This window comes from Carcharodon carcharias, chromosome 12 (assembly GCF_017639515.1).
Source record: "Carcharodon carcharias isolate sCarCar2 chromosome 12, sCarCar2.pri, whole genome shotgun sequence".
Taxonomy (NCBI): domain Eukaryota; kingdom Metazoa; phylum Chordata; class Chondrichthyes; order Lamniformes; family Lamnidae; genus Carcharodon; species Carcharodon carcharias.
In genome coordinates, this window is record NC_054478.1 from 65,909,980 (window position 1) to 65,935,221 (window position 25,242).

Here is a 25,242-nt window from a genome sequence, read left to right on the forward strand (position 1 = left end):
CCCAGTGACAGTGAAGGAACAATAATATGGTTCCAAGTGATGATGGTGTGTGACTTGGAGAGGAACTTGTAGGTGATGGTGTTGTTTCTTTGTGTCTGTTGTCCTTCCAAATGGTAGAGTTTGTAGGTTTGTAAGGTGCTGTTGAAAGAACCTTGGTGAAATGCTGCTGTGCATTTTGTAGATGATACTGACTACTGCCACTGTCTGCGGGTGGTGGAGGGAGTGAACGTTTAAGATGGTGGATAGGGTGCCGATCAAGTGGGCTGCTTTGTTGTGGATGGTGTCCGGTGTTTTGACTGTAGTTGGAACTGCATTCATCCCGGCAAACTGAGAGTATTCTGTCACATTCCTGACTTTTGCCTTGTAGATGGTGGACAGGCTTTGGGGAATCAGGTAGTGAGTTAGTTGCCACAGAATTTCCAGCCTGTGACCTATTCTTGTAGCCACAAGAGCTGAAGCTATTTTCAGTGCCCTTACTGCAACCTTGGAATACCTCAGTTATCCCAGCAGTGAGTGAACCTGGGAACATTCTGGCTCAGATACTGAGTAAATTTGATTTGCTTCTGGAGGAGTTCTTCCAATGACAGCCAAAGGAAAATTCTAAATTCGGAAAATCCTAAGTTCAGAAGTTCAATAAAACAGCAACAGATTTTAATTTTAAACAAATATTTTCTCCCAAATTTTTATATTCGTTGAGGTGAGGATATTAATGATGGAGAACAGAATGCTTCCCAGTTCAAGCAACCACTGTCAGCATCAAGAACTCCAAAGTTATATAAAGCACTCCCAAGATGCAGAATAAAGCTTCCTCCACTCTGTCCCCCAAATCATACCATAGCTCCAATTTCAGAAAAGCAACTGATGCTACGCCAGTGTACATTTTTTCCCCTACTTCCTTTCAGTGACTTCAATAAAGAAAGACTTGCATTTATACCGTGTCTATCTTGACCTCAGGATGTCAGTGTTTTATAGCAAATGAAGTACTTTTGAAGTGTGGCCACTGTTGTAATGTTGGAAATGTGGCAGCCAATTTGAGAACGGCTGCTCCCTTAAGCAGTAATGTGATAATGACCAGTTAATCTGCTTTAGCGGTGTTGTTTGAGGGATAACTAATGGCCAGGACTCCAGGGATAACTGCTTTGCTCTTCTTTGAAATAGTGCCTTGAGATCTTTTATCTCAACCTGAGCAAGCAGACAAGTGGATGAACGTCTCATCCGAAAGACAATGCAGCACTCTCTCCGTACCACACTGAAGTATCAACCTAGATTTTTATGCTCAAGTCTCTGGAGTCAATGTGCAAACAGATTTTATTCTGATAGTCTAAACTTTATTTGAAACTGGGTTGCAGAGTTGGAAGATGAGTGTGCAACCTAGCGCACCATTGAGTTGTCTTGTAAACAATCGTGTTTAATTGGCATATTGTGTACCTGGATCAAACTATTCCTGCTCTGTTTTTGACAAGCAGGAAAAATTTTTCTGTAACTTCCATTTGTTCATGCTGTCTTTGGTCTGAACAGTTAGAATGGTACCTTCTTAAAGGGTTAATGGCCCACACTCAAAAATTGCTCATACCAGCCCTTTAAATGTTCATTATCAATGCAGCACAATATAGCCTGATTTCTGTGGTATAATTGACTCTCTTGGCTTCTTGTATCATGTGCAGTTGTTCAGGGGCGCAACATACAACTGTTCTCAACTCCTGGAGTTTTGTAGCTGGTTGCTACACTTTCAAGGGTGGCATGAGTTAATGGACTGATTGTGCAATTTTCATTCTAATGGGAACTGCCTTGCCCTCAAATTACTAACTTTCTGACCAGTGATCTGAAAATATATCTTTATCACAGAGTAGTGAATCTATATCCTATTGCTGCCATGCCTATGTCAATTTGCTGTGTCCTTGAACTGGCTTATTTTTCAAAGAGTCAAAACACAAAGTTAAATTTGAAGTTTAGATAGGCCAGGTGGATCAATTTAGAGCAGAAGAAATGGAAGAACTCCTAAAAGCAACAGACACAGAGCAAGAAGGGGGTTAATGACTTCGAGCAACAAATAGTAGTTTGTTGAACAACATGGCAGATATTATTTGTGAAGTTTTATAAATTTTGGGATAAATCTCATTGGCACAGGAGAAAGGAAAGCTTGCTGCAGAAAAGATGTTCAATGTCAGTAATTTGAGTTTCCGCTGTTTCATGTTTTTAAAAATTCATTTATGGGATGTGGGTGTCGCTGGCAAGGCCAGCATTTATTGCCCACCCCTAATTGCCCTTGAGAAGGTGATGCACATTTTTATTTTCTACATACGTGGACTGCACTGGCAGGGCTACACTTGTTCCCATGAGAAGCTGATCCATGACCTAACCCTGTACACCTGCCTTTGCTCAATATCCCTTCGTATTTTTGGTTAACAAAAATATATCAGCCTCAGATTTAAAATTAACAATTCATCTAGCATCAATTGCTTTTTGCGGAAGAGAGTTCCAAACTTTCAACCACCCACTGTGTGTAGAAGTGTTTCCTAATTTCACTTCTCTAATTTTTAGATTAACCCTAAACTCCCTAATCAGTGAAAACGGTTTCTCTCTATCTGCCCTTTCTGCTCCCTTTAGTATCTTGAAAACTTTGATCAAGTCACCCCTTAATATTCTAAACTCCAGGGAATATAACCTTGGTTTGTGTAATCTCTATTTGTAATCTAATCCTTGAGCCTATATCATTCTCGTAAATCTGCGCTGCACTCCTTCCAAAGCCAATATATCCTTCCTAAGGTGTGGTGCCAGACTTCTCTCAGTACTCCAAGTGTTCTCTAGTCAGGGCTTTGATAGCTGAAGTATGACTTTTAATCCCTTGCATTCTAGTGCTCTAGATATAAAGATCATTCCATTAGCCTTTTGATTACTTTCTATACCTATTCATGACATTTTAATGGTCTATGTACTTGGAACCCGAAGTCCCTTTGGACCTCCACTGTTCCTAGCTTCTCAGCATTTACAAAATATTATCCCTTTAAGGCCCAAAGTGGAAGATCTCATATTTGCCTATATCAAAGCCAATAAGCCACAATTTTGTCCATACACTTAACCTATTAATATCTCTGTAGTTTTATGCTTCGATCTACACTCCTTATAATCCTGCCTGTCTTTGTTTCTGTTTCTGATAGCACAGAGAAAATAGGAGTAGGTCATTCAGTTCTTTGAGTCTGCTCTACCTTTCAATATGATCATGGCTGATCCTCTACCTCAACGCTGTACTCCCGCACTCTCCCCATACCCCTTGACACATTTAGAGTCCTGAAATCTATCTATTTCCTCCTTAATTGTATTCTGTGACTTGGCCTCCACAGCCTTCTGTGGTAGAGAATTCCATAGGTTCACCACCCTCTAAGTGAAGAAGTTTCTTCTCATCTCAGTCCTAATTGGTCTATCCCGTATCCTGAGACTGTGACCCCTGTTTTGACCCCCAGCTGAGGTTACCCCCGGAAAAGCCTGATCCCAGAGTGGAAGCCAGCTTGATAGATTCTATCTTTCATTTGTTTGTTTGGATATGTGGAGAGTAGCTACTGAACAGAGTCACAGGAGTTATCAGATGAACTTCTAACAAAAGAATAAAACATTTTTTCAACAAGAAAGGATGAACCATATTACAAAACTCCTTCACCCATAGCTACATCTTTTCAGATACGTACAGATTTGTAAGGATGACACAAGTTACGAAAGCTATAATATACTTTAATGTTCACAGTAAATACACAGTCCATGTAAACCAATAGGCATCCTGTGGTCAGACACAGCACACTCTGAAACCAAGTGACAGAGGCCACCTCAACCAGATGTATGGATCTCTCCTCAACTTCCCCCTCCCAGACGCTTGTCACACTGAGCCAATTGCACTCACTGCACTCCATCTTTCACACGAGGGTTTCCAACCTCCACTTTCCAAGAACTTGCCTTGGAAACTTCTCTCAGATGCTTTCTTTCAGACATATTCTGCAAGGGTTCACCTCCAGGGTTTCGCACTCTCCTTCTGATGTTCCTCTTCCCTGGGTCACCACATGTATTCAAGCTGTCTCCCACGTACTCTCTCTGACTTAACCATGCACAGTACCACTGCTTTACATGCCCATAGCAAAGAGTTACAGACCTACAGTTGTCCCTTTGGACCTTCTTGCCTCTTGCAAGTTGTTCCCGCTTTAAATCTGCTTTCTGCAGTTTTTGTCTCTTTAAACCTGAAGCTTGGAGCCTTTCTCTCTGTCCCTCACTTTTAATTTCACTTAACGGGACCTTTTCCAGGTTCCTGTTCTTCCTTTGGTTAGAAGGTCTTCTTGAGAGTTGCCCTGTTTCTGTCTCACTCCCTTGGTCTTGGGACCTTTTTGGTTCTTTTGGGAAATCTGCAGCTTCCTTTCCCAGAGTCCAGTTTCTCTGGGGTCTTGATTTCAAACTGAAACTTAAAATTGCTGTTTCTTTAGTTATTCTGTATGCCTGTGGGAGGGACCTGCCTCTGGACCCCTGTTGCTAGGCAATAGCCCAATTCTTCCTCTTTGTCTACTTAACTTAAGTCGTAAACTCTTTATTAGAAATGTAATCACCCTTTTAAAAATGAAACTAAAACTCAACCTTTCTTAACACACAATACAGAAATACAAATCAAGCTTAAACATTAAAGCTCAAACTTATTCCTAACACCCACAAATACAAATATAACTTATTAAACTATCTCTCTTTCCTAACACCCCATGTTTTAGACCCCCCGAGACAGAGGAAATATCATCCCTGCATCCAGTCTGTCCAGCTGTGTCAGAATTTTACATTTCAATGAGATCTCCTCTCATTCTTCTAAACTCCAGTGAATACATGCCTAGTTGGTCCAATCTCTCCTCACAAAACCATCCTGCCAACCCAGGAATCAGTCTGGTGAACCTTTGCTGCACTTCCTCAATGGAAAGTGTATCCTTTCTTAGGTAAGGAGGCTAAAACTGCACACAATACTCCAGGTGTGGTCTCACCAAGGCCCTGTACACCCTTGCTCCTGTGCTCAAGTCCTCTTGCAATAAAGGCCAACATAGCATTTGCCACCTTAACTGCTTGCTGTACCTGTATGCTTGCTTTCAGTGATTGGTGTATAAGGACACCTAGGTCCCTTTGTACATCAACTTTTCCGAATCTATCACCATTTAAATAATACTCTGCCATTCTGTTTTTCTAACCAAAGTGGATAACTTCACACTTATCCACATAATACTGCATCTGCCATGTATTTGCCACTCACTCAACCTGTCTAAATTGCCTTGAAACCTCTTAATCTCATCGCTCACATTCCCATCAAGTTTTGTGTTGTCAGCAAACTTGGAAATATTACACTTGGTTCCTTCGTCAAATCATTGATATATATTGTGAATAGCTGGGGCCCCAGCACTGATCCCTGCGGTACCCCACTAGTCACCACCTGCCACTCCGAAAAAGACCCATTTATTCCTACTCTCTGTTTCCTGTCTGCTAACCAATTCTCAATCCATGCCAATATATTACCCCCAATCCCATGTGCTTTAATTTTGCACACTAACCTCTTATGTCGGACTTTACCAAAGGTTTTCTGAAAATCTAAATACACCACTGGTTCTTTCTTATCTATCGTGCTAGTTACGTCCTCAAAAAAAAAACTTCAGTAGGTTTGTCAAACATGATTTATCTTTCGTAAATCCATTTTGACCCTGTCTAATCCTGTTGATATTTTCTGAGTGTCCTGTTATCACATCCTTTTATAAGAGACTCTAGCATTTTCCCTACTGCTGATGTTAGGCTAACCAGTCTGTAATTCCCTGTTTTCTTCCTCTCTCCTTTTTTTAAATATTGGCGTTACATTTACCACCTTCCAATCTACCAGGATTGTTCCAAAACCTACAGAATTTTGGAAGATGACAACCAATGCATCCACTATTTCCATGGTCACCACCATTAGTACCCTGGGATGTAGCTTATTGGGCCCTGGGGATTTATCGACTTTCAGTTCCATTAATTTCTCCAGCATTATTGTTTTAGTAATACTAACTTCCTTCAATTCCTCATCTTCAGTTGACCCTTGGTCCCTAGTATTTCTGGGAAATTATTTGTGCCTTCCTATATGAAGATAGAACTAAAGTAGTTGTTTAATTATCCTGCCATTTCTTTGTTCTCTATTATAAATTCCCCTGTTTCAGATAGAAGGGGCGTACATTTGCCTTCACTAATCTTTTTCTTTTTATGTACTTATTGAAGCTTTTACAGTCTGCTTTTATTTCCCTTGCAAGCTTACTCTCATAATCTATTTTTCCCCTCTTAATCAATCTCTTGGTCCCCCTTTGCTGAATTCTAAACTGCTCCCAATCCTCAGGTTTGCTACTTTTGCTGACAACTTTATATGACTCCTCTTTGGATCTAATGCTATCCTTAATTTCTTTTGTTAACCACGGTTGGGCAACTTTTCCTGTTGTTTTTGTGCCAGAAAAGAATGTATAACTGTTGCAATGCAACATTCGTTGTTTAAATATTAGCCACTATCTATTCACCAAAATGCCTTTTAATGAAGTTCCCCAATCTATCTTAGCCAGCTCTTACTTCATACCTTTGTAGTTTCCTTTGTTAAGACTTAGGATCCTAATTTCAGATCAGACTACTTCATTTTCCATCCTAAAGAATTCTATCATGTTATGGTCACTGTTCTTTAAAGGACCCTGCACAACAAGATTATTAATTAATTATTACCAAACTTGGTTGTGTGCCTTTTTTTTCCACCATCTAAGTTGTTAATAAATTATCTTCCCTGTAGAGACCATAACTTTTAAAAAGAATTGAATTTCCCAAACGAATAATGGAAACAAACTGGTGAAGAAAATTTACTTTGTTAGGATTTTTACTGTAACAAAAAAACTCACATCAACCTAGATCAAACATTTATTAATAGGCAACTAATAAACCAAACTAAAGCAAAAGGTAAGTTTTGCATTCATGAACTTACACAACCAAAATACATCTTGCAAAACGCTTTTACACAATGCCTCACTTCTGGCCAATTTAAAAAAAAAAAAAAATTTTTTTATTTATTTGGTCGTGGGATCTGGGCGTTGCTGTTTTAGACTTAATTGGACTTTGTCTTGCACAGGACTGGAGGAACTATGGGCAGCAAGATTCCGCCACCAGCCCCAGTCCATTGCAATTTCTTTCATTCTAGCTGAGGCGGTGTTCCGCTCACCCTCCTCAAATGTACCTCTCCAGGTCTTCTTTGGCTGGCCCTGTCGTCGTCTCCCATCTGCCGGTGTCCATTCTGCTGCCACTGTGGCAGTACGTCCAGGAGGTGAAATACGTGTCCTGTCATCTCTCTGCTACAATGTCCCGCAGGTGCCTCTGCCCAGTCCTCTGTAGCACTTCGTCATTAGTGATGCTGTCTCTTCATGTGCTGCCCAGGACCTTAAGTAGGCAGTGCTGGTGAAAGATGTCCAACTTAAATGACACCTTTGCTGTTCTCTTTCATGTCTCACTGGCATAGATTGAGTTTGGTGTTCTATGGACCTATAACGTCGCAACTTCATGGCTGTGTTGATGGCGTTGGCTGCCCACACCATGTGGACCAATGCTGCTTTTTCGATACTTGTGTTGGACATTGATCGCTACATCACCCTCCCTGGAAATGTTGCTTCCTTGGTAGGGGAAGTGGTTAACATCTTCTGTGTTCTGTTGCCCAATGGTGATAGGAGAACCTTGTTGCTGTCCAGTTGTTGTTGACTTGGTTTCGTTGCAGCTGATGGGTAGACTAACCTTGGTGTTGCTACTCTTGGGATTGGTGTGCACACAGTTCTTGGGCTAGCAAGGCGATGTCATCTGTGAAATCCAGGTACGTCAACCAGTCGTGTTGCCATGGAATGCAAAAGCCTGCACCCACCATCGTCGTCTTTGTGATGAAACTAGTAACTAAGAAGAAAAGAAATGGGGAGAATATGCTGCCTTGCCATACTCCTATGAAGATGTTTAAGGAGTCTGGTGCCCATGCTGGTCTTGACACAACAGCTGGAGTTGCATTTATTGCCCATCCCTAATTGCCCTTGGGAAGGTGCTGGTGAGCCCCTACTTGAACTGCTATGGTCCATGTGGTGTAGGTACACTGTTAGAGCTGCTGGGAAGGGAGCTCCAGGATTTTGATCCCATGACAGTGAAAGAATGTCGATCTAATTTCAAGTCAGGATGGCGTGTGGCTTGGAGGGGAACCTACAGGTGGTGGTGTTCCAGTGCATCTGTTGCCCTTCTACTTTTAGGTGTTAGAGGTCGAAGGTTTGGAAGGTGCTGTCGAAGGAGTCTAGGTCAGTTGCTGCAGTGCATTTTGTAGATAGTACATACTGCTGCCGCTGTGTGTCAGTGGTGGAGGGAATGAATGTTTAGGTTTGTGGTTGAGTGCTGATGAAGTGGACTGCTTTGTCCTGGATGGTGTTGAGTGGTGTTGGAGCCATGCTCATCCAGGCAAGTGGCGAGTATCCCATCACACTCCTAACTTGTACCTTGTAGATGGTGGATAGGCTTTGGAGAGTCAGGAGGTGAGTTACTCGACACAATATCCAGCTTCTGACCTCTTGTAGCCACAAGAGCTGAAGCTATTTTTGGTGACTTTACTGCATACCTCCAGGTGATTTTGAGAAGGAGGTGGCAAACTGCCTTTTTTAATTGCTGCAGTCTGTATTAGGCAGGGCATTCCAGAATTTTGACTCTGCAATAACGAAGGAATGATATATTTCCAGTCAGGCTGGTATGTGACTTGGAGGGGAACTTGCAGGTAATAGTGTTTCTATGCACCTGATTCCTTCTTGTTCCTTGGTGGTTGCGGTTTTGGAAGATGCTGTTAAAGGAACCTTGGTGAGTTGCTATAGTGCATCTTTTAGATGGTATGCGCTGAAGCCACTGAGAGCTGGTTCGTGGTGGAGGGAGTGAATGATGAAAGTGATGGATAGGATGCCAGTAACGCAGGCTGCCTTGGCTTGGATTGTGTCAAACATCGAGTGTTGTTGGAACTGCACTCATCCAGGCACGTGAGGAGTATTCCTTCACACTCCTGGCTTGTGTGCCCAATAGATAGTGGACAGACTTTGGGAAATCAGGAGGTGAGTTACTCATCATAGAATTCCTAGCCTCTGATCTGCTGTTGTAGCTACAGTATTTATGTGGCTGGCCCAGTTCAGTTCTGATCAATGGTAACCCCCAGAATAATGTTAGTGGGGGATTCAGCAATGGTAATGCCATTGAACATCAAGGGGCGGTGTTTAGATTCTGCCTTTTTGGAGATGGTAATTGCCTGGCATTTGTATGGTGCAAATGTTACTTCCCCTTATCAGTTCAAGCCTGATTGCTGTCCATCTCTTGCAGCATGTGGGCACGAAGTGATTCATTTTTCTGAAGAGGTGCGATTTGAACTGAACACTGCAATCATCAGTGACTGCTAATGTCTGACCTTGTGATGAAGGAGAGCTTACATACGAGCATACGAATTAGGAGCAGGAGAAGGCCTCGAGCCTTCTCTGCCATTCAGTAAGATCATAGCTGATCTAATGGTAACCCCCATTCCATATACCTGCCTACTCCCAAGAACCTTTCACTCCCTTATTTGTCAAGAATCTATCTAGCTCTGCCTTAAAAAATATTCAGACTCTGCTTCCACTGCCTTTTAAGGAAGAGTTCCAAAGACTCATGACTGTCAGAGATGAGGAGAAATTTTTTATCTCAATTTTAAATGAGTAACCCCTTATTTTTAAACCGTGACCATTAGTTCTAGATTCTCCCACAAGAGGAAATGCCCTCTCCACGTCCACTCTGTCAAGACCCTTCAGGGTCTTAAAGGTTTTAATCACATTGCCTCTTGCTCTTCTAAACTCCAATGGATAGAAGCCTAATCTTTGCTAATAAGACAACCTGCTCATTCCTGGTATTAGTCTCTAATCCACCTCTGAACTGCTAACATATCTATATCCTTCCTTAAATAAGGAGACCAGTACTGTACACAGTACTCTAGATGTGGTCTCACCAGTGGTCTTTTATAACTGAAGCATAATCTCCCTACTTTTGTAATCAATTCCCCTCCCAATAAAAGATGACATTCTATTAGCTTTTCTAATTGTTGTATCTGCATACTAGCCTTTTGTGATTCATGCAAGAGGACACCCAGATCCCTCTGAATCTGAGCTCTGCAATCTCTCACCATTTAGATAATATGCTTTGTTTTTATTCTTCCTGCCAAAATGGACAATTTCACATTTGCCCACATTATACTCCATTTGCCAGATATTTGCCCACTCCCCTAACCTACCTATGTCATTTTGTAGCTTCCTTGCACACTCTTGACAACTTACTTTCCTACCTATCCTTGTCATCAGCAAATTTAGCAACCATACCTTTTGGTCCCTTCATCCAAGTCATATATATAATATAATTGTAAAAAGTTGAGATCCCATCACTGATTTCTGTGGTGCACCATTTGTTATACCCTGCCAAACAGAAGAAGACCCATTTATGGCTACCCTCTGTTTCCTGTTAGCTATCCAATCTTCTACCCATACTAATATATTACCCCCTACACCCGAGCTTTTATTTTCTGTAATAACCTTTGATGTGTCACCTTATCAAATGCCTTCTGGAAATCTAAGTACAATACATCCACTGGTTCCCCTTTATATACATCACATGTGACTCCTTCAAAGAACTCCAATAAATTGGTTTAACATGATTTCCCTTTCACAAAACCATGTTGACTCTGCCTGATTGCCTTGAATATTTTTTAAGTGCTCTGCTATAACATCTTTAATAATAACTTCTAACATTTTCCCTATGACAGACGTTAAGCTAACTGACCTGTAGTTTCCTGCTTTCTGTGTCCCCATCTTTTTGAATAAAAGCGTTACATGTGTAATTTCCAATCTAATTGAACCTTCCCTGAATCCAGCGAATTTTGGAAAATTTAAACCAATGCATCAACTATCTCACAAGCCACTTCTTTCAAGACCCTAGAATGAAGTCCATCAGGACCCAGGGATTTGTCAGCTTGCAGCTCCAATAGCTTGCTCAATACGACTACGACTTCTCTGGTGCTTTTAATTTTCCTGAGTTCCTCCCTCCCTTCCATTTCCTGATACACAGCTATTTCCGGGATGTTACTTGTATCCTCTGTAGTGAAGACCGATGCAAAGGTTGCTTATGAAACAGCTGAAGATGGTTGGGCCTAGGGCACTGCCCTGAGGAACTCCTGCAGGAATGCCCAGGGGTTCAATGGATTTGACCTTCAATAACCGCAACCATCTTCCTTTGCAATAGTAGAGATTTTTCCCCCTAATTCCCATTGACTTCTTTTGTTTACTTGGACTGCTTAACATCATACTTGGTCAAATGCTGCCTTGATGTCAAGGGCAGTTACTGTTACCTCACCTCTGGAGCAAGATTGTAATGAAGTCAGGAGCTTAGTGATGCTGACAGAGCCCAAACAGAGCATGGGTGAGCAGTTTACTGGAGAGTAAATATACTGCTTGATAGCACTGCTAGCACTATGCTGATGATTGAGAGTAGTCTGATGGGGTGGTACTTGGCTAGATTGGATTTATCCTCCTTTTTGTGGACAGTATATATCTGAGCAGGTTTACTCTTTGTTTGGTGGATGCCAGTGTTGTAGCTGTACTGGAAGAGCTTGGCTAAGGATGTGGCTAGTACTGGAGCATGTCGTCAGCAATACGGCTGGGATGTTGCCAGGCCCATATCCTTTGCAGTACCCATTGCACTCAGTCGTTTCTTGGTAGGCGGAGTTTGTTGCCATCACTGCTCTTGCGCAGTTCCCCTTCTCCAGCTGTCTGCTATCATTTCAGTCGCAGCTTCTATCCCATACCCACATAACTCTTCTCCCAGATACATTGATGATTTTACTAACACCTCTTCAAGCTGAATTAGAGTGTACAATGTGTTACCATGATTCTTAAAAAGGAAACTAACAAACTTTGACTGCACCCGGACACATCCCTGGCTCCGAGAGACATGGACGTCCCTCTGTTTTATTGCAGGGAGTGGGGGAGGGGCCATGTGTAGCGCAAGTACCGAGTAACCGTGAACTCTGGATTTACTGGAAATAAAACCTGAAATCTGCTCCCATCTCCGGGACGGGGATCAGCTCTTTCCTGAGAGACCTGGGTGGCTCTGAAAAGAGCCTTTGGGTTTGGGTTGTTTCACTTCTTTCCTGATGCAGCTTTCTTAGCCTTTGCTGCTTTCACTTTGGGCATGGCCTTCGATTTATCTGTTTATTTTTACACGTGTAGCATTTTGGCAGGCTGGGTGCAGCAAAATTATGTCATAATGTTTTTGTGCATGCGCAGACCAGTGTGCATATGCAAATAGGTATTGGTGGCCATCTTGCACGGTTATATTCTGTTATCAGGAGGCAGTGTTCTTGATATCACATGATGTGAATCAAATTGGCTGAAGACTGGATCTGTGATGCTGGGAACCTGAGGAGAAAGTGTTCATGGAGTTTCCTGCTCTCGTTAGTTATACAATTGACCATCACCATGCACAACTGCCTTTGATATGATCTGGAAAAACTCAGCAGGTCTGGCAGCATCGGCGGAGAAGAAAAGAGTTGACGTTTCGAGTCCTCATGACCCTTCAACAGAACATGAGGACTCGAAACGTCAACTCTTCTCCGCCGATGCTGCCAGACCTGCTGAGTTTTTCCAGGTAATTCTGTTTTTGTTTTGGATTTCCAGCATCCGCAGTTTTTTTGTTTTTATTATTTGATATGATCTGTTGGTTGTGAGATCACTTGGCTCTGTCTATTGCATGCTGCTTTGGCTGTTGTAGTGTGAAAGTAGCTTCACTAGGTTGGCATCTCATTCTTAGGTATCCCTGGTGCTGCTCCTGGCATGCTTTACAACATTGAATCAGGGTTGATCCCTTTGCTTGATGGTGATGTAGAATGAAACGCAGGGCCATGAGGCTATAGATTATGCTGGAATAAAGTTCTACCCCTGATGCCACACAGCACTTTATGGATGCTCAGTTTTGAGTTGCTAAATCTCTTCTGAATCTATCCCACTTAGCATGGTTGCACAACATGATGGAGGATGTCCTAGTCCAAATACTGGAATTCATATCCACAAAGCCTGTGGTGATCACCCCTACTAATCTTGTCATGGAAAGATTCATTTGTGACAGGTTAGTGAGGACAAGGTGAAGTAGGTTTTTCCCTTGTGTTGGTTCTCTTGCAAGCAGCCTCAGGCCCATTTTGGCCGATATGTTTCTTGGATTTGATCAGTAGAGATCAGTACTACTGAGCCACTATAGTAATGTATCTGGTGTCCAGTTTGCTGCAGCGTGTAAACCATCGTTATTCTTTACTTGACTTTTTTGTAACAATTTTATGTAACTGAGTGACTTGCTAAGCTGTTTCACAGGGCAATAGGGAGTCAAACACATTGCTGTGTGTCTGGACACAAGTAAGTCAGGATGTTAAGTTTCTTTCCCTAAAGGATATTAGTGAACTAGGTGGGTTTTCATGCCAATCTTGGCGTTTCATGGTCACCATTACTGAGGTTAGCCTTTTCTGTATACCAGCTTTCTTTATTTAATTATCTGAATTCAAATTCCTCAGTTGCTGTGGTGGGATTTGAACTTGTGTCTCCAAAGCATTATTGCCTGAATTCCTAGTTGAGTAATTATACAGAAAGTTACCTATATATATTGTTAAGCGTTTATAAAGGCCACTGTAGTTTTTTTAGCACCGCTGGCACCTTTCACAACTCTGCTTCTGAAATGCTTCTATCTGGGGAGTAAAGGTTTTATAGAATTCCCATTCTGCATTATGACATCCAACCGTGCTTCAGTGATGACAAAAATGAAGACAATAGATTGAGTAACATTCCCAATTTATGATGTTACAGACTGAACTTCATGAAATGCTATTGTGTAGTGTTAGATGAAGTTTCTATTAGTCATTCTGAAACATAAAAGTGCAGCTATCTTTCTTTATTTTGGATTGTGAGACAATTAGTTGAATGTGCTTATTTAAGTTTTTTTTGTAATTTTAGCAAACAAGTTTAGTTATAGTGAATCATTCTGTTGTAAATGTAAGTGTATATGTATTGCTTTATCCTAGGTGAATAGGTCACCTTATGTCAAGTTACATGAAGGTGATGTAAGTAGTGATTTTAAGGCAATGAAACATCCTGAGGTCCTTCGCCTGGGAAGCAGGCAATGTTTGATTTTTTTAACTAATTGCTTAAAAATAAACATCAGTTGTTAATTATATTTGGATTTCTTCTAGGTGAAACTGCCACCTTTAAGGTGACCGTCCTGCAGTCCAAATGAGAACTGACAATTCAATTGTGATTGGCATGATGTGTTTTAAGCTACACTGAGACTTTTCCGCTTGAAAAGTGGTAAGTTTCTGAATTATTTTTTATTCTTTGATGGGATGTGAATGTCGTTGGCAATACCAACATTTGTTGCCTATCTCTAATTGTCGTTGAGAAGAAGGCTTGAACCGCTGCAGTCCATCCGGTATAGGTACACCCACAGTACTTTTTGGAAGGCAGTTCCAAATTTTTGACCCAGTGACAGTGAAGGAACGGTGATTATAATTCCATGTCAGGATGGTGTGTTGCTTGGAGGGGAACTTGATGGTCATGGTGTTCCCATATGTCAACTGCTCTTGTTCTTCTAGGTGATAGAGAATGTGGGTTTGGAAGGTGCTGTCAAAGTAAGGGTGGCTAGTTTATGCTGTGCATTTTGTATATGGTGCACGCTGCTACCATGGTGTGCCAGAGGTGGAAGGAGTCAATGTTTAAGGTGGTGGATGGGGTGCTGATCAAGCAGGCTGCTTTGTCCTAGATGGTATTGAGCTGCAGTCATCCAGGCAAGTGCATCACATTCCTGATTTGTGCGTTGTAGATAGTGAACAGGCTTTAGGGAGTCAGGAAGTGAGTTACTTGCTAGCCCAGTTCAGAGTTTCTGGCCAGTGTTAACTCCGAGAATGTTGATGATAGGGAATTCAATTGTGGTAATGTCATTGAATGCCAAGGGAAAATGGCTAGATTCTCTATTGTTGGAGATGGTCTTTGCTGGCACGAATTGAGTGGCACGAATATTATTTTTGACTTATCAGCTCAAGCCTGAATGTTGTTCAGGTCTTGCTGCACGTAGACAGGGACTGCTCCAGCATTTGAAGAATTGCCAGTGGTGCTTAATACTGTGCAATCATCAGCAAACATCCCCACTTCTGACATGATGAAGGGAAAAACATTGATGAAGCAGTTGAAGATGGGCCTAGAACACGACCCTGAGGCACTCCTGAAGTGATGTCTTGGGGCTACCAACAGCCACAACCATCTTTCTTCAATGCAGGCATGACTCCAACCTATGGAGAGTTACTCCCCTTTACTCATTGACCTATTTTTGTTGGGGCTTCTGATCCAGTCTCTATCAGCTTGCCTGTACTGCATCACTAGACTCATGAGCTACAGAGCTCTGATGACCCTGTCTCATTTTATATAGTTTCAACCAGAAGTTTTGGTTCCAATCTCAGTTTCAGTTTCCTTAGCACCAGGGAGTGCTGCCCCCTTTTCACATGAGCTGCTAGAGTGATGCATATGGTGGGCCATGAGACTACAGATTGTGGTGGAAAATGACTCTACTGCTATTGCAGATGGTGCTGTTTTGAGCTGCTATATCTGTTCTGAATCTATCCCATTTAGCATGGCAATAGTGCCAAAATATCCTCAGTGTGAAGATGGATTGTGTGGTGGTCACTCCTAACAATACTGTTTTGGGCAAATATTTGTCTGCAACAGGAAGATTGGTGAGGTAGGTTTTTTCTTGTTGGTTCCCTCATCTGGACCCAGAGATGGTGATGGAGGAGTTTGGAACATTGGCTGTAAGGTATGATTTGGTTAGTATGACTATGTCAGGCTGTCCTCCCAATTTTGGCACAAGTCCCCATTAAGGAGGATTATGCAGGGTTGACCGGGCAGGGTGTACTGTTGTCATTTCCTGGTTGTCTGATCTGTTTTTATCTTTCAATTTTTCTGTTGTGGATTGGGACAGGTGAGTGGCTTGTTAGGCCATTGCAGAGGAAAGTTAAGAGTCAGCCACATAGCTGTGGACCTGGCATCACATAAAGGCCAGACCGGGCAAGGATCGCAGATTTCCTTCTCTAAAGGGCATTAGTGAGCCAGATGGGTTTGTATAACAATCTGGTAGTTTCATAGTCACCATCAGTAAGACTAGCCTTTTAATTTCAGATTTATTAATTAACTCAATTTAAATTCCACCACCTGCCATGGATCGTGTTCCCAAAGCATTAACCAGGACCTTTGAAATACCAGCCCTGTAACATTACCACTATGCCATTGTCCCTTAAAGCAATGGCCCATTCATATTTTGTTCTTGATAATCCATTTCTCAGTTCAATTAAAGCCAATATTGTTTAATGTTTTACCTGTTCAAATAGAACTTTAGGCTTTCAATTTTTTTTTTTGCATCTAGAAATGTTCAAAAGCTAAATTTTTATACTGAACTGAGATTATTCCAGTTTTAACATTGAGAGTTTTCTTAATCACTGGCTTGTATTGCAAATCATGAGGCATTGGCTCTTGTCGTTTTCAAATATTGTGGCATGCTACAAGCTAGTTATATAATTTGACATTTCCTTCCACCTGTTATAGCTTCATTATTCATATATGCTTGTTGATGATCTAGGTTATGTTTTCCCTACGACCCAATCATCATCTGTAATATTCAGCTCAGTCTTCGCTTGGAGCTTCAGAGCCCTACGTCTTGAAAGCATTCTTGTATAACTTTCCACTACGTCTCCATATCCTTCTGTAGGGAAGGAACCCAAAATTATACGTATGAAAGCCCAGTGGTTCTGGACTAGTTCAAATATCATCATGGTAAAGTTGTAAAGTGAATTCAGTTATTCTGAGTATGAGGCAGCACCAGAAAATGACCATAAGCACTGCAATATTTTTTTGCTAGAAACCCAACTGGTTTACAAATGGAACTTACCGTCTTGACCTGATCTGGCTAAGTCACGTGACTTAGACCCCATTAGTTGTTTGACTATTGATGCCTTCAAGGCAGTTAGAGAGGGGCATAAATACTGCTTTGCCATTGTTACCCACACCCCAAGAATAAACATAAAACAGATTGTAAATGTGATCTTTCCACCAATCCAGGCAAAGTTAGAATTCCATGTCTCAACATGGGTAAATGTCCTTAAGATCATTTTAGAATTCCATGTCTCAACATGGGTAAATGTCCTTAAGATCATTTTAGAATTCCATGTCTCAACATGGGTAAATGTCCTTAAGATCATTTTTAATATTTGATGAAACTGCTTGACAACCATTTCATATTGACTAAAAACTGAACAAATAATCAATAACTCTCATTCTTTTCACTTTTAAGTTGGCTAATGGACAACTGAACTTTGGACAAAATCAAACTTCCATTATGTATGCATTTCATGCTTGGTGTTGCAATATACACAGGCTTATATGTGTATGCGCATTAAAATCTGTGTGCTCATTCTGAGTATAAATAGTAATGCTTGAGGGAGTTTCTATTTTCATCGAAGGAATATAAAGCTGCAGGAGTGTTTAAGTGTATAGCTGGGCAAAGGAATTTCATTCAAAGGGACCTGGATGTGAAATGCAAGCATAGCCGTAGTTCAGATATCGGCTGATTTTTGCTGCATCAATTTCAAACCACTAGATGGAGTGCTTCGTAGTAGTAGCAGGAGCAGCTAAGAAATGGCTCTGTAATATTTTGTAAGGGTAGATGTACTTAGGATCATTTAAGTTCATGTTGTTGGACTGTCTGCACAACACTGCTACTTAGTTTCTAGTTACAGGATCTTCTATGTCATGCAACTCAAAGGCCCAAGAAGGTCAACCAGTGAGAAATCAGATCACTGAAGTGACCTGAACAACCAGTATCCAAAAATATTGGCAGATTTATTTACATAGATGCAAAGGGAGCTGCTTAAGTATTTCTTGGAGTCTGAGTATAGCAGTGCCTCCCGACTCATTTACTGCAGGAGCCTGGATATCTTTTGACAGCCTCTGTAAAGTAAATACAAATGTTACTTTTACTTTTTGATTTATTTTTAAACAGCTATGAAAATTGCTATCAGCAGAGGAGCTTACTGGACTTACTTTTTGAAATTTAGCATCTTGATTGAAGTAAGGGGAGTGCCTAAATTTTAGGCTCAGGATTATAACAGCTAGATCTGTCTAAAAAGTTTATATTTTTGCTACTTTGTGCAAAGTCTGCATATACCTTGAAAGCACTTCCTTTGTATCTTTTATCTGGAGAGATTTTTGTCGTCATTCTGGAACTGTATTCAGTGGCAAGAGTAAAGTAGTGGAAAAATGTCCCAAGTTTCTGATTTGACTCTTGACAAATAGAACGCATAACACGCTTAGCCCCCACCTATCTGTCAACCTAAAAAAAAACTCTCTTGGGAATGGTATAGATGATATAGGGGAGTAAGATGTATTCCAATATCATTTAGAAACCTGACCTTGGTTTCCAGATTTTAAATTCATAATTTGTAATTTATCGAACAAACACTTTGCATGATTTGGCACCTGGTGTCAGACATGGGTGGTTGTGTTGCTACTAAATTGGCAGTTGTTTATGCACATAGATGGTAAACTAACTTTCTATATAAAATACCAGTTAAAAAGTTTCATACATGCCTTCTTTCTATGGCACATTGACTACCTGAAATTCTGTCCCTTGCATGCAGAAACTTGACTTCAGTAAGCAGTAAAGCCCTGATCCAAGATAGCTGGAGCATTAAGTTTCATTTGGTACACCACACAATTTCTCCAAGTATTTTAGTGTTCCAAGCAACCATTAGGATAAAATTCATGCCTTTGCCCTCTCCCACTGTTAAATACTCAATGTACAAAAATTAATGTGAAGAAAGATATTTAATTCTGAATGCAACATTGTGAGTTTTTAAAAATGTAGCATAACTTTTATTTTGAACCTATAGGGTGAATGTGTTTCAGCTCCCCTTGCATTTCAAATATCCATTTTAAAATGCTGAAATATTATAACATGGCTTTGTTTTGAATTGTATAAAGTGTCTAATGTCGGGAATCGTATGAAACCTATGTGCGTTTTTAAAAATCTGGGCTTAAATTGATTTTGGATATTTATGGCTAGATGATTAGTGATTTCTGCCAAAGAATGGATGCTAATATAAATTGGACGGTAATGCTGATAGAGGTTATGCCAAAAAAGGAGTCAAGGAACGAGTGCTGAAATTCCTTGATGACAAGGTGTGTTTGTTTTAATTTTGCCAAATGTGCTGGCTTGGGATGTATGAGAGATTAGTATTTATAAAAGCTCTTGTTATATAAATTAAAACATTCACAGAAACCAAACATTAGATTTTATATATAATGACTGTGGAATCCATACCACATCAAGTTTTTACCATCAGGTCAGTATGGGAAAGTATTAAAGAAAGACTTGGATTTATACAACACCTTTCATAAAGTCAGGACATCTCAAGGCACTTTACAGCCAATGAAGTACCTTTGAAATGTAGTCGATGTTGTAATGTAGATGCAGTGGCAGTCTTTTTCCTACATTTTCTAAATAATCTGAAAAGGAGGAATGTGCAAGGATGTGGACAGTGTGGGGGAGCGGCAGTACATGAATTGCTCCTTCGGAGGGCCTGCACGGAAACAATGGGCCAAATGGCTACCTTCTGTGCCATAATGATTCCCTGATTCTATAACTCAGCAAAGATTTATCCTCATGAGAAAGAGACTCTTTGAGAAGGATGCATCATTCATGGCTAAATAAGGACATTAAGGATAGCATCAAATTGAAAGAAACGCTGTACAATTCTGCGAAGGTTAGTGGTATGTCCGAAGGTTGGACAGTTTTTAGGAACCAGCAAAGAAAGACTTTACACAAAAAAAGAGGGAGAACTTAGAGTATGAGAGAAAGCTAGCTAGAAATATAAAAACAGATAATAAGAATTTCTACAAGTATTTAAAAATGAAAAGAGTAACTAGAGTGAATATTTGTTCTCTATGGAAAACAAGGAAATTGCGGTAGCGTTGAACAAGTATTTTGTGTCTGTTTTCACTGCAGAAGACCTAGAAAATTTCCCAAAGGTACTTGAAAATCAAGCAGTGAAAGGAAGGGAGGAACTTAAAACAATGACCATCACCTGGGAAAAGGTACTGAGAAAACTATCAGAACTAAAGGCTGACAGATTCCTAGGACTTGATGGCCTGCATCTTAGGACCTTAAAAGAAGGGACTGCAAAGATAGTAAAAAAAATTGGTTATAACCTTCCAAAGTTCCTTAGATTCTGAAAGAGTCCCAGAGGTTTGGAAAATAGCTAATGTAATTTATTCAAGAAAGGAGGGAAACAGAAAGCAGGAAACTGTATGCCAGTTAGCCGAACATCTGTCAAAGGGAAATTGCTAGAATCCATTATTAAGGATGCTATAGTAAGATACTCAAATCATAATGGGATCAGGCAGAGTCAACATGGTTTTGGGAAATGGAAATCATGTTTAATCAATTTCTTAGAGTTCTTTGAGGAAGTAACAAGCAAGGTGGATAAAGGGGAACCAGTGGATGATGTGTACTTGGATTTCCAGAAGGCATTTGATAATGTGCCACATCAAAGGTTGCTACACAAATTAAGAGCTCATGGTGCAGAGAGTAACATATTAGCATGGATATAGGACTGGTTAGCTAACAGGAAACAGAGTGGGGTTAATTGGTCAGTTTTGCGTTGGCAAGCTGTAACTAGTGGAGTGCCACAGGGATCAGTGTTGGGGCCTCAACTACTTGACTTATATCAATGACTGGGATGAGGGGAATTTGCTGATGACGCCAAGATAGGTAGAGAAGTAAGTTGTCAAGAGGAGGTAGAATGTCTATAAAGGGATATAGGTGAGTGGGCAAACATTTGGCAGATGGAGTTTAATGTGGGAAAATGTGAACCTATCCACTTTGGCAGGAAGAATAGAAAAGCAGCATGTTAATTAAATGGAGAGAGATTGCAGAACTTGGTGGAGCAGAGGGATTTGGATGTCCTGATACATGAATTACAAAAAGTCAGTCTGCATGTAATGCAATTGATTAGCAAATGGAATGTTGTTTATTACAAGGAGAACGGAATATAAAAATAGGGAAGTTTTACTGCAGCTGTGCAGTACCTTGGTGAGACCACTTCTGGAATACCGTGTACAGTTTTGGTCTCCTTATTTGAAAAAGGATATGAATGCTTTAGAAGCAGTTCAGAGAAGGTTCACTTGGCTCATTCCTGGGATGAAGGGCTTATTTTATGAAGAAGGTTGAACAGGTTGGGACTATACCCTTGGATTTTAGAAGAATGAGAGGTGATTTTATTGAAACACATAAAATAGGGTGGATATCGGAAGGATGTTTCCCCTTGAGGTGACTGGAACTAGAGGACACAATCTAAGAATAAGAGGTCTCCCTTCTAAGATGGAGATGGGGAGAATTTTTTTCTGAGGGTTGTTAGTCTGTGGAATTCTCTTTGCCAGAAAGTAGTGGAGGCTGGGTCATTGAATTTATTCAAAGCTAAGTTGGATAGATTTTTGATCTACAAGGGGGTCTAGGATTATGGGGGGCAGATAGGAAAGTGGAATTGAGACCACAACCAGATCGGCCATGTTCTTATTGAATGGTTGGGCAAGCTCGAAGGGCCAAGTGGCCTACTCCTGCCCTCGTATTCTACTTTGCTATAAAACATGACAGCAAATTAATGCACTCCAAGCTCCTACTAACAGCATTATGATCTTGACCAGATGATTTATTTTTTTGATATTGATTGAGGGAAAAGTATTGGTCAGGACATTGGGGATAGCTTTCTTGCTCTTCTTTGCAATAGTACCATAGGATCCTATTACGTCCACCTGAGACGATAGATGGGACCTCGGTTTAATGTCTCATCTAAAAGACAGGGAGAACTTACAAAATTGAAAATGTTTTATCCAGTTGGGGCAAAATTTAACTGTGGCTTTATAGATGCTGTCCCTGCTTCACATTGTTTCAGACTACATCGAAATAAAGTTCCTTGGAAAATAAAGAAGGTAAGCAAGGTTTTCCTTACCATTTGACAATTTAGATGATAGAAAAACTGTAAAATGAGGTATTGCCAAATGTGATTTTGTTTCAGTGAATAATCATACTCCTGGATACATTAAAACAAAAGTATCTCTAATTTGGATCTTGAAATGTACATAAACAGCTGCTACTATAACATATCTAATTATTACAAATAATCATTAGATTGTTGACTTGTCTGGATGTGAGGGATGGAGAGCTTTATGAAGCCTTCAGTAAAAAAAAACTAAACCCGAGACAGTGCTATCATTAAATGCTCCTCAATTTTTGGAACAAAATGTTTTCATTTTTGTCAGGTTTTTTCCAGCTTGTCTGGAAGGCATTGACTTGCCTGGGGCATGGATTCCACAGTCATTGGTTATTGTCAGGTTGTCAAATAGCCATTATTAATGTGTGGGTCTTGACAGTGAGTGTTGGAGGCATCTCATTTGAAGCTGCCACTTCTCCTGAGATGAGATAACTTGGTCCGGACTGGAGCCAGATTTTGGGACCACCTGCTATCAGCTGCTCACATGATAAACTTGTTGAGCTATTGAAGGAAATGGGAATTGGGAAGTCAAGTGGAAGCAAAAAAGGCCAGTTTAAGCATTACATTAACAGAATCATTTGAAAATTGAGAAAGGAATATCATTTAAATTTGAAATAAGAATAATTTTACAATTGGAAAGCACGTTTACATAAGAGAAGGAACAGGAGTAGACCATTTGGCCCCTCGAGCCTGCCCCTCCATTCAATAAGATCATGGCTGATCATCTTGTGTTTCGATTTCCACATTCCCGTTTACCTCCGATAACCTTTGATTCCCTTGCCTAACAAGAATCTAACTACAACAAAAAAGAAAATGCTGGAAAAACTCAGCAATCCTAACAGCATCTGTGGAGAGAAAAACAGTGTTAACGTTTTGAGTCTGTATGACTCTTTAGAATCTAACTATGTCTGCCATAAAAATATTCAATGATCCTGCCTCCACCGTCTTCTGAGGCAAAGTTCCAAAGTCGCACAATCCTCAGAGAAAAAAATTCTCCTTATGTCTGTCCTTAATTTTAAAACTGTGCCTCCTAGTTCTGGACTTGCCCACAAGAGGAAACATCCTTTCGAAGTCCACCTTGTCAAGGCCGTTCAGGATTTTGTATACGTCAATCAAATCATCCCTCACTTTTCTAAACTCCAGTGGAAATGAGCCCAATCTGTCCAACCTTTCCTCATAAGACAACGATCAATCTAGTAAACCTCCTTTGAATCACCTCCAATGCATTTACATCCTGCCTTAAATAAGGAGACCAAAACTGTGCACAAGAGTGTGATCAAAATTCTTCTGAGGCTGACTTTCTCTTAAATCAAAAGGGGATGGGATACATTTTATTCATTCATGAGATGTGGGCGTCACTGGCAAGGCCAGTATTTCGTGTCCATCCCTAATTGCCTTTGAGAAGGTGGTGATGCTCCACCTTTTTGAAACACTTCAGACCTTGCACTGTAGGTATAGCCACAGTGGTGTTAGGGAGGGAATTCCAGGATTTTGACCCAGCAATACTCAAAAGACAATCTTGCTAGATTTTCCTTCCCCTTTGACAAGAGTCCAAAGCTTTTTAAAAATAATTTTTTTGTCTTGCTATATTGTTTGTCACCGTTCCTTGAAACTGACTTTATTATGAAGAGCATACTTTCCTGGCGTTTTGTATTGTACATCAGTGCCATAGTTTTTATTGATGATGCTGCTAACCAATCGATCATTTTTTTAATCACAAACATTAATATTTCATGGGAGACAGTTTTCTTCTTGTTCCTAGAGTGATGCGTATAAGCTGTTGAGAAACAGACTTTTCGTCTTGGAATTGCGAAGACTTTTTTGGGGAATAGATTAAATGTTTGTTTTGTTATCTATTGTGTAATCTTCTCAAATGGCAAAAATTCTAACTCTGATTCTAATGTTTTGACATTGTTTTAAGATGACATTAATTGCTGCTTGCTGTTTTAAATTATTCACTAAATACAATACATGGGAAGTAAAAATTGAAACTTTTAAATGTCACATGATTGGTATTAAACACTTCAGCTTCCCATGATTTCTCTTCTGACTTCTCTATCCACCTACTCTCACCCAACCTTATTCTTCTCTTAAACTCTCACCCATATTCCAAGCCAATTTCTCAGTCTTGCCATTTTGAATGGCTCCTCTTCACATCTGAAGTCTTGGTGACCACTTCTCTCATCTCCTTCAACACTCATGTGCCCACCTATTTTGCCTGCCCCACCCATCTATTTAAAAGAAAACTCTATTTCAGCTCCCTCAAAAACCCTTTCTGAAACTCTTTTTTCCTCTGGCTTCCCAACTGTCAACTTTACTGATGATGATATGCCCATTTAACACTGCCTCAGTTTTCTAGAACTCCGTTCCCATCAAATATCTGTTTACCAGTTCTGTGTTAACCCAGTAAGTTCCCATGTTTGAAGCTAAGAACTATCAACTTGAATGCATCTAGTGCATGGTCTAATGTGTGTCACTCTATTCGGTTTATAATTCCTGGATTATTTTGGAGGGCAAAGCCAAGTATAGTAACTTTTTCTCCATTTTGGCTACTTCCTCAAATTCCTTGTGCACTTTAAGTTGAGGGAGTGCTGCACTGTCTGATATGTTGTTTTTCAGCTGAGACATTAAATTGGTCGATGTAACAGATCCCATGGCACTATTTCAAAGAAGACCCTAGGCATTATCCTCCCTGTGTCCTGGTCCAATATTTCCTGGCAGCTTCCTGCCTTGTGAGATGATGGTTTGAACCTTGGTGATCAACTCTGTGTTAAACATCACCTGGTGTGGCTCAGGAGCCTCACTCTGGCCTGGCAATCTCTGCTGCAGTTGCTGTCGATAAAGGCAGTAGGCTGATATGGTAAAGACTTCTGTATTCTCTGGGTCTTGTTCTCAACCATTTGAGCTTTCTGATTCTCCTTGCCTCTTCCAATGCCCCTCCAGATTGTCAGCCTTCAGAGGTCCTGGCTGTGTCTCAGTTATCTATGTCGATGTCCACCATCTTCATATCTCGATTGCAGACGTCCTTGGAGTGGAGA

At 40.6% G+C, this 25,242-nt stretch overlaps 1 protein-coding gene across 8 annotated transcripts in view; it reads left to right on the forward strand.

The window, feature by feature from the left end:
* The window catches only part of baz2ba (bromodomain adjacent to zinc finger domain, 2Ba), a 313,230-nt gene that overhangs the window by 45,473 nt on the left and 242,515 nt on the right, over window positions 1-25,242 (forward strand). For 6 of the 8 annotated variants that reach the window (XM_041200669.1, XM_041200670.1, XM_041200661.1 and 3 more), the window contains exon 2: window positions 14,306-14,420. The exons of 1 other annotated variant lie outside the window; for it this stretch is intronic. The gene's annotated coding sequence lies outside the window, so the exon portion shown is untranslated. Of the gene's footprint in view, window positions 1-14,305; window positions 14,421-20,188; window positions 20,250-25,242 lie in introns of those variants that run through there. One more of the 8 variants, XM_041200664.1, reaches the window with a different exon arrangement.